We start from the raw sequence: 9,609 nt of genomic DNA on the forward strand, positions 1-9,609 counted from the left end.
CACACCTAACCTGGGAGTGTCATCTTTGACAGACCCTCAGCCCTGAGGAACCAAACACAGCTCTCAGGCCACACTCATCTCAAGCCTCTAAGGCTCCACTGAAAGCAGACAGTCAACTTAATATAGAGCAATAGTGTAACAAGAAAAAACACCACAGTGAAGAAACCAAATATCTCCAACATGCCAAACAACAAACGCAAAAACCAAGGTAACAAGAACAAGGAAGACACTGTGACGCCCCCAAATGAAAAAGACACCCCAATTCAAGATTATGAAGATGATGAGATTGAAGAAATGCAAGAAGCGGATCTCAAAAATTGAGAAGAACATTAAGAAGTTCTCAAAAACAAATTCTTGAACTACAGAAATCCTTAATGGACAAGATAGAAAATCTCTCTCGTGAAAATGAAATATTAAGGAGGAATCAAAATGAAATGAAACAACTAGTAGAACAAGAAACTGTGATAGTGATGAGAAATCATAATGAAATGAAGAATTCAATAGATCAAATGACAAACACATTAGAGAGCCTTAAAAACAGAATGGGCAAAGCAGAAGAGAGAATATCAGACTTAGAAGACAGAGAACAGGAAAGGAAACAGGCAAACCAAAGAAAAGAAGAGGAAATTAGAAATCTAAAAAATATTGTCGGGAATCTACAGGATACTATTAAAAAACCCAACATTCGGGTTCTAGGAAGTTCCTGAAGGCATGGAGAGGGAGAAAGGATTAGAAGGCATTTTCAGTGACATACTAGCAGAAAATTTCCCAGGTTTGGAGAAGGACAGAGGCATCTTAGTACAGGAAGCTTATAGAACCCCTAATAAACATGACCAAAAGAGATCCTCACCACGACATGTTGTGATCAAACTCACCAGAGTGAAACATAAAGAAAAGATCCTAAAATGTGCAAGAGAGAAACGTCAGATTACTCTTAGAGGATCTCCAATTAGACTCACAGCAGACTTCTCTTCAGAAATCCTACAAGCTAGAAGGGAATGGCAAGACATAGCCCAGTACTGAGAGAGAAAAACTGCCAGCCCAGAATACTATATCCTGCAAAGCTCTCATTTGTGAATGAAGGTGAAATTAAGATTTTTCATAGCAAACAAAAACTGAAAGAATTTGTTGCCACTCATCCTGCCTGCAAAAGATGCTTAAAGATGTGTTACACACAGAAACACAGAAACATGGTCACCAATATGAAAGAAGGTAAAGGAAGGAAACCTCACAGCAAAAGATCACAGGAAGCTCAATTTCTCTTTGACATAGAATTAAACTCTGATGCTCTGTTAAATCAATGTGTTAAAGTAATCTATTATGTTCTCTTGATGTCTGTTAAATTCTAATTGTTCAAAAACAGCTGAATTTTTATTAAGAGCTATGGGTTATTTAAATATGTGCTTATTTTCAAAGATTTGAATAATCACCTTGTAACAATGATCAAATTGGTCTAAAATGCTATTAATACAAATGTTTGAGAATTAAAAAGTCTAGTGACCTTGTGTTACTAGACATGATAGTTATCTTAATGAGAAAGCCCCAGAGGCCTAAAGGGTTAAATACTTGTAAAATCCTACAGGTGCTTTTTTTTTTTTTTCCCACAGGCAGAGTGGACAGTGAGAGAGAGACAGAGAGAAAGGTCTTCCTTTTGCCGTTGGTTCACCCTCCAATGGCCGCCGCGGTAGCGCGCTGCGGCCGGCGCACCGCGCTGTTCCGATGGCAGGAGCCAGGTGCTTATCCTGGTCTCCCATGGGTTGCAGAGCCCAAGCACTTGGGCCATCCTCCACTGCACTCCCTGGCCACAGCAGAGAGCTGGCCTGGAAGAGGGGCAACCAGGACAGGATCGGTGCCCCAACCGGGACTAGAACCCGGTGTGCCGGCGCCGCACTACAGGTGCTTTTAAAAAATACTGTGAGGTAAGCAAGTGCCTCTTGTTGGTTGATGAGTTTATAATTTTAAACATGGCGACTTAAAGTCTTTTGTCATCCACAGTCATATATGATGTGCTGCTCATAAAACTAAAGCATTGTTGGTTCTGTGTTTAGCTGTCCTCCTATAGGTTCCTATGGACTTTTTCCAGCCACTTCTATTGTATTCAGTACTTTGGGATGGCTCTGTAAACAGATGAAGCCAATAATGTATTAACAGTACCAACTGAGAGAAAGTATGGTTAACTGAGGTTACTAAAAACAAAAAGCAATTCAAATCAATTGGCAATTTACAAAAAGAGTTAAAGATTTTAAAAGCTATTATTAAAATTGCTATATCGGTCTATTATGTTATGTTATATGTGTGTACACATTGTATGTCCACATGGGGAAATTTTATTAAGAGTTTTATTTTAATTGGCTTATAGATAAGATTGTCCATAAATTTAAGCTGCTAAAATTAATCAAAGATACATTTTAATTCGTGTGACCTGAATCTGTGTATCATATGTTTTATACTTGTTGGTAGAAAGAAATTAAAAACATTTTAGATGGTTGTGCTTAAGTTTACTGGCTAAACAAACTACACCATGTTAGATATTTAAGAGGTGTTTTCAAATACATGATTCTTAAAATTTAGAGAAGGCATTGGACCTTCTGGTAAATGTTTTCTTAAGTTGTTATCTAATGGTTGAAACTATTTGCTAAGTATTCATGTGATATTGCTATTGTCAGCAAGCGATCTAGGACTTGCTCCCTCATTTCTCTATTCTAAGCCCAACTTGTTCTTTCATTTCTCTATTCTCTTCAAGGTAGGAAACTAATTCTATTATAAAGGAATCTGTAGGACGCACAATTTAATCTTTAGACCTTATAAAAGAGATGGCTAACATTTTTCTGTAATAGCATAGCCAAAATAAGAACTTAAATAATAATCTCATAGCTAGATTCACTTCGCCATCAGCGAAGTATACAGTAAGTAGAAAAAACCTCCCTTTCAGACCAAAGGGAAAGAAAGTTTTAAAGTGAGAATATAATTTTCTTCATGGGCATTGTCTACCTTAGAAAAACTACTACAGAACATGCCTGTGACTATAGACTTGTAGTTCAGGCCACCGAAGATTAGAGATGGGACATGGGCACTCCCTTGACTTGCATCCTCTGGTCTGCTTTAACACAAACCAGGAGGAAAAGAAAGCTCGGCATCAGAAGCAATGGGTGGCAGGCCTATGAATGGCTGATCTATACAGTGATCTGCCCTCCAGGAGACCCAACAGGCCAGTCCACTGCAGTGGCTTTCAATGTGGTAAGCCTGGGCTTCAGCAAAAGTCAGCTTGTGAAGAGCCCTGGCAGCTCTGGCAAGAGTTGGATCACTGGAAATGGACCTGCCCTGGAGTCGAAGGATGCCCAGGTCAGAGCCACAGATCTTATTGGCTCTAAGCTGAAAAGCCCTTCATTCAGCCCAACTTCCAAAGTGACCACTGCAGCTGAGGGGATGGTCAAGTAGGGTCAGCAACATTGCAGGCAGAACTGTAAACTTCTTGTTAGAGATGCCACCTGCCTTTACCTGGCCAGCTCTCCTCCCAGGCCAGCCAAGTAATGAAAGTCAACAGAGTGCCTTTCCCTAGGAGGTTCACACCTCCCTTAGGATATACCCCATGTGAAGAGATAGATAGTCCTGGGCCTCTGAATTTACAAGGGCTAATGCCCAACAGATTATTATCAAGCCCCTTCTATCAGGTTCTATTTGCCTCTCAATCAGAAAAATTACTTGTAGCTTAGACAGCACCTTTCTTAGCTCCTCTAATAATGACTCTGTCCTTTGTTCTAGGCCCTGTCTAGTGCACTTGGGCCTCATTCCTTTGTAATCATAACCTCTACTCTACTACCAATGGCTCTACTCCCAACCTGTGTGTACTGATGGTCCTCTTCCCCACTTAATGCTGTATAATTGTTCAAACCTGGTAAATGCCACTCTTAGGATCATTGGTTACTATCCTCACTCTGTCTTTTATGACCTTGTCTAAATATGATCAGAGTCGGCAAACTTGGAAGGCTTCCATAGCCTTGGCAACTCATGACGACAGCCTAGGATGGTTACTGGCGCCATAAACTAGAGTGTCAATTTGTTGGGTCAACAACAGGAGCCACTGTGCACTTGCTCCTCATGTGGGATCTCTGTCCTTAATGTGCTGTACATTTTGATTTAATGCTATAACTAGTACTCAAACAGTATGTTTCACTTTGTGTTTCTATGTGGGTGCAAACTGTTGAAATCTTTATACTAAATTGATCTTCTGTATATAAAGAGAATTGAAAATGAATCTTGATGTAAATGGAAGGGGAGAGGGAGTGGGAGAGGGGAGGGTTGCGGGTGGGAGGGAAGTTGTGGGAGGGGGAAGCCATTGTAATCCATAAGCTGTACACTGGAAATTTATATTCATTAAATAAAAGTTAAAAAAAAAATAAAACGCAACAGTTAAGTTGCTGCTTGGGATGGCCACATCCAATATTGTTGTGCCAGATTTGAGTCCAATTGCTCTGTTACCAGTAGAGTTTCCTGCTGATGCATATCTAGGGAGTCAGATGATGGCTCAAGTACTTGGGTCCCTGCTACCTGTGTGGGAGATCTAGATTGAGTCCCTGACTCCTGGCTTTGGCCTGGCCCAGATCTAACTTTTGCAGACATTTCGGGAGTGAACCAGTGGATAGAATATCTCTCTTCATCTCTCTCTCTCTCTTTCTCCTTCCCTCCATGCATGTGTCTCTCTCTCTCTCTCTCTGCCTTTCAAATACAAAATTAAAATAGGCGTGGGTGTTGTGGAACTGTGGATTAAGCCACCACTTGGGATGCCTACATTCTATATCAGAGTGTTGGTTTGAGTTCCGGTTCCTCTACTTCCAATTCAGTATCCTGCTAATGTGCACCCTGGGAAGCAGCAGGTGATGGCTCAAGTACTTGGTTCCCAGCCACCCATGTGGAAGACCCGGAGGGCATTGCAGGATCCCCAGCCCCAGCTGTTGTGGGCATTTGAGGAGTGAGCCAGCAGATGGAAGATCTCTGTCTCTCTGTTTATCTCTGTTTTTCTTCATCTATTGCACTGTGTTTCAAATAGATGAAAATAAACATGTTAAAAAATAAAATGAACAAAAATATAAAGATATATTTCAAATTATATATAATATACAAATACATTTATTTCATATATATATATATATATATATATATATATATGTCGGGGACCGCACAACATGTGGCCTCTTAGCGGTAAACTACTGAAGTAGAGCTAAGCAGCCCAGGCCGGAAAGCACTGATAATGCCACCCTGTGTCTTAAGAGTTTCTGACCATTCCCCCACCTGCACAAGCATTGCAGTTGTAAGATAACCTTGTGACCTCCCTCTGCTTGCACAGGCATTGCAGCTGCAAGGTAAACTACCCTCCTTCCCCCGCCCGACATCCTGCCTTCACGATATATAAGTGAGTGGTTAAAAAAATAAAGACACAGCTTGAACAGCCATGTTGTCTTGCTGTCATCTTTGTGTCTCCTGTCCCTTTCATTCCCCCATTCTAGGTACTTGGCCCTAGTTGACGTCCCGCGGGACGGGACATGTATATATTTGAATTGAGAGAGGAAAAACATTTTCCAGGTAGGGGACTGTTTAAATAAGAAAAAAAAATCAATGAAATTGAAAATAGAAAAGCAATGGAGAAAAACTGTTAGAAAAGATCAATAAAATTGATAATCCTCTACCAGGACTGACAAAGATAAAAAGAGAAGACAAAAATTACCAACATCAGGTCAGCACCATGGCTCACCAGGCTAATCCTCCGCCTTGTGGTGCTGGCACACAGGGTTCTAGTCCCAGTTGGGGTGCCGGATTCTATCCCAGTTGCCCCTCTTCCAGTCCAACTCTCTGCTATGGCCCAGGAAGGCAGTGGAGGATGGCCCAAGTCCTTGGGCCCTGCACCCGCATGGGAGACCAGGAGAAGCTCCTGGCTTCGGATCAGTGCGGTGCGCTGGCCGCTGCGGCCATTGTGGGGTGAACCAACGGCAAAAAAGGAAGACTTTTCTCTCTGTCTCTCTCTCTCTCACACTATCCACTCTGCCTGTCAAAAAAAAAAATTACCAACATCGGAAATGAAACAGGGATATAACTGCAGATACTACAGCCATTAAAAGGACAGTAAGAAAATACCACAATGTCATGCATATAAATTCAACAAGCTGAATGAAGCAGTCCAACTTCTTCTAAAACACAAATTACCATGACTCATCCACTATTAAATAGATAATATGAAAAGTAATTAAACAGATACTCTGAATGGTTATATTAGTACAAAAAGCTTCCAAATGGAAATTTTCAGGCCCAGATGGTTTCACTGAAGACTCTACTAAACATTTAAAGAAAAATTAGCTCTAATTCTACATAATCTCTTCTGGAACACAGAAGAGGAGAAAGCAGTCCTCAACTCATTCTGAGTCCAATTTTACCCTAAAACCCAAACCACACAAATACACTGCAAAAAAGGAAAACCATACACCAATATCTCTCTTGAACTTAGATGCGAAACTTTTCAAAAAAAGTATTGGCTAATCAGTTCCTTCAATATATCCAAAGGATTACATGTCATATCTAAGTGGGGTTTCTTTTAGGAATATAAGGCTGGTTCAACATTCAAAACTTAATGCATAGTAACAGGCTAAATGAGAAAAATCCTGAGATCATATAAATTCATACAGTATTGACAAAATTCAACATCCATAATGCTAAAACTCACAGAAAATTAGGAACAGAGGGGAACCTCTCAACCAGATAAAGAACATCTGGGGAGAGGGGGGAGAGAGAGAGCGAGCAAGCGAGAGACCACCTCCAACTAACACTGTAATGCTAAGAGGCTGAATACTTTACCCCTAAAATTGGGAACAATGCAAGGACATCCACTCTCACCACTCTCACCACTCTCATTCAACACAGTACCTATACACAGGGCATCTCATATCTGAAAATCCAAAATCCAAAATTTTCTGAGCACCAAAGTGAGGCCACAAATAGAAAATCCCACACTTGACTTCATGTGACAGGCCATAGTCAAAATGCAGGTGCACTAAAAATATTGTATACAATTATCTTTAGTCTAACTGTATATGTTGGATATGAAATATAAATGAATTTTATGTTTAGACTTGGGTCCTTCCTCCAACATATCTCATTATATATATATATATATATATATACACACAATATGTAATATATATATAAATATAATATATAATATATATATTCCCAAATCAGAAAAATTCCAAAATCTGAAACACTTCCATTCTCAAGCATTTTGGATACGGGATACTTGACCTGTACTGGAAGTTCTAGCCAGCATAACGAAACAATAAAAAAGTGCATAGAGATTGGAGAGGAAGAAATAAAACTGCCCACTTATTTGTATATGACATGCTTGTTCATGAAAACAAAAACAAAACATCTACCAAAAAAAGATGTTTAAAACAAATAATTGAATTGAGCAAAATTGTAGATAAGAGATCAACACAAAATATTCATTTGTAGGAGCTGGCACTGTAGCATAGAAGGTTAAGCTTCTGCCTGCAGTGTCAGCATCCCACATGGGTGCCGGTTCGAGTCCAACTGTTCCATTTCTGATCCAGCTCCCTGTTAATGTGCTTGAGAAAGCAGCAGAGGGTGGCCCAAGTGCTTGGGCTCCCGCACTCACATGGGAGATGCGGAAGAAGCTCCTGGCTTTGGTCTGGCTCAGCCCTAGCTGTTGTGGCCATTTGGAGAGTGAACCAGCAGATAGAAGATTGATGTCTCTCTCTGTATTTCTGCCTTTCAAATAAGTAAATAACACCTTTTTTAAAAATACTCAATTGTATTCCTGTACAAAAGCAGCAAACATGTGGAAACCAAAATTTAAAAGACAAGGTCACTTACAACCATTCCAAAAAAAATTAAGTACTTAGGTACGAACTTAACAAAACATGTGGAGAACTTGTATGCTGAAAATTACAAACTATGAAAGAAATCAAAGAACTTAGTAGACATGCATACTGTGTACATAGATTAAAAGACTTGACATAATTAAGGTGTAAATTCTTCCCAAGATGTTAATACCAGTAGAGGTTTAACACAATTCTTGTCAAAACCCGAGCAAGATGTTTTGCAGATAGAAACAAAATTACTCCGAACTGTATATGGAAAAGCAAAGGAAGTGGAAGTGCTAAAACCATTTTGAAATAGAATAAAGTGGGAGGAATCACTTTACCTGATTTCCAGACTTGTACAACTATTGTAATCAGGGTAGTGTGGCGCTACAGGCAGAGGGATAGCACATGGATCAATGGAACAGAATAGACAACTCTGAACCCCCTCACAACTATAGCCAATTTATTTTTTGACAAAGGTGAAAAATATATCAATGGAAAAGAGGCTTTTCAAAAAGCTGCTGGAGCAACTGGGCATCCATATGTGAATAAACACACTTTGATCTTATGTCGCACTTTATACAAAAATTAACTCACAACAGATCACTGACAGTAGTTAAGAGAAATGAAGAAATCACCATCACAGTGGAGAATGTCTGTTTTCTCTCTCAGGAATAGAAGAAGACAAAAAAGGACCAAATTTTTGTATGACAACCAGATAATTAGGTATTATTTTCGAGTTATACACAGGGCATTTCAAAAAATTCACAACGGACTAGGCCATAAGTATCTTCATCTTTCAAGGAATGAGCTTCATTGTAGACATTTTCCTGACACAGAAAGCTACGGATAGAAATCCACTAAAAAGGCAAACTTTTGGAAACTGAAAACACACTTCTAAATAACTGCTGGGTAAATGACAGATTTCTTTAAAAAAAGAAACCACCCTTAAAACGTAATGCATCAAACCCAGTGGGTCTTAGAGTGAACTTTAAGACCTTAACATTGAAATGAGAAAAAAAAAAAAGCCAGCAAAATAATGAGAGCATCATCCAACTCAAGTTAGACGAACGATTCCATCACTGACCACACAGAATCCCCCAGCACTCACCCTCCCAGGCCGCCCGTCATTGAGCCTTGAATCCTCTTGACAACTATTAAACCGAGGCTGAGAACCGCAGCCGCTTCCGGTCACCACCTCTAGCACCACCCCTTCTCGGGTTTGGGGCTTATCGCCGGGCGGGGGAGATGCGGGAAAGGGGGGGGGGCGGCGGGGAGGGCCCACGCATGCGCAATACCACTTACGAAGCCGCTGCCAGCCAAGAGTCGACATGGAGGTGTTACGGTAGCTATGCTTTTGGTTCAGGGCGTTCGTTGTCCCTCGGCAGCGTTGTCAGGCGGGGAACATGGCTGCGCCCAGTTCCCGATTCCCTATGGGATACGCCATGTTGGAGGAGTGTCCATTCCGTACCGGGGATGAGGACTCCTCTAAACTCTGGGAGCAGAGGGGTGGAGCTGTCCCGCTGGCGGTAGAGAGCGGGTGCGGGAGAGGGGGGCGCATTTCTCCGGACCGGCTTGCTGGAGGATGGGGATCTGTTTTGTGTAATTTGGTTCAGAGAAGCTCAACAGCCTCTTGGAAAGACGCAGGGGCGCCTGCGGCTATTTCCTGGCAGATACCATGGGGTGAGAAGGGGGGAGTCAGGCTGTTTCCTGGAGCATACTACGAAAGAAGAAGGGGGGG

The 9,609-nt window shown here is 41.1% G+C and overlaps 1 protein-coding gene across 2 annotated transcripts in view; it reads right to left on the reverse strand.

Annotated features, from left to right (window-relative positions):
- Nucleotides 1-9,276, reverse strand: part of ZNF81 (zinc finger protein 81) — a 70,898-nt gene extending 61,622 nt beyond the window's left edge. Inside the window, exon 1 of one of the 2 annotated variants that reach the window (XM_062183658.1) lies at nucleotides 9,174-9,276. The gene's annotated coding sequence lies outside the window, so the exon portion shown is untranslated. Of the gene's footprint in view, nucleotides 1-8,979; nucleotides 9,059-9,173 lie in introns of those variants that run through there. The other variant, XM_062183657.1, reaches the window with a different exon arrangement.
- Nucleotides 9,277-9,609: the final 333 nt, after the last annotated feature.

Source organism: Lepus europaeus, chromosome X (assembly GCF_033115175.1).
Source record: "Lepus europaeus isolate LE1 chromosome X, mLepTim1.pri, whole genome shotgun sequence".
In the NCBI taxonomy this organism is placed as follows: Eukaryota; Metazoa; Chordata; class Mammalia; order Lagomorpha; family Leporidae; genus Lepus; species Lepus europaeus.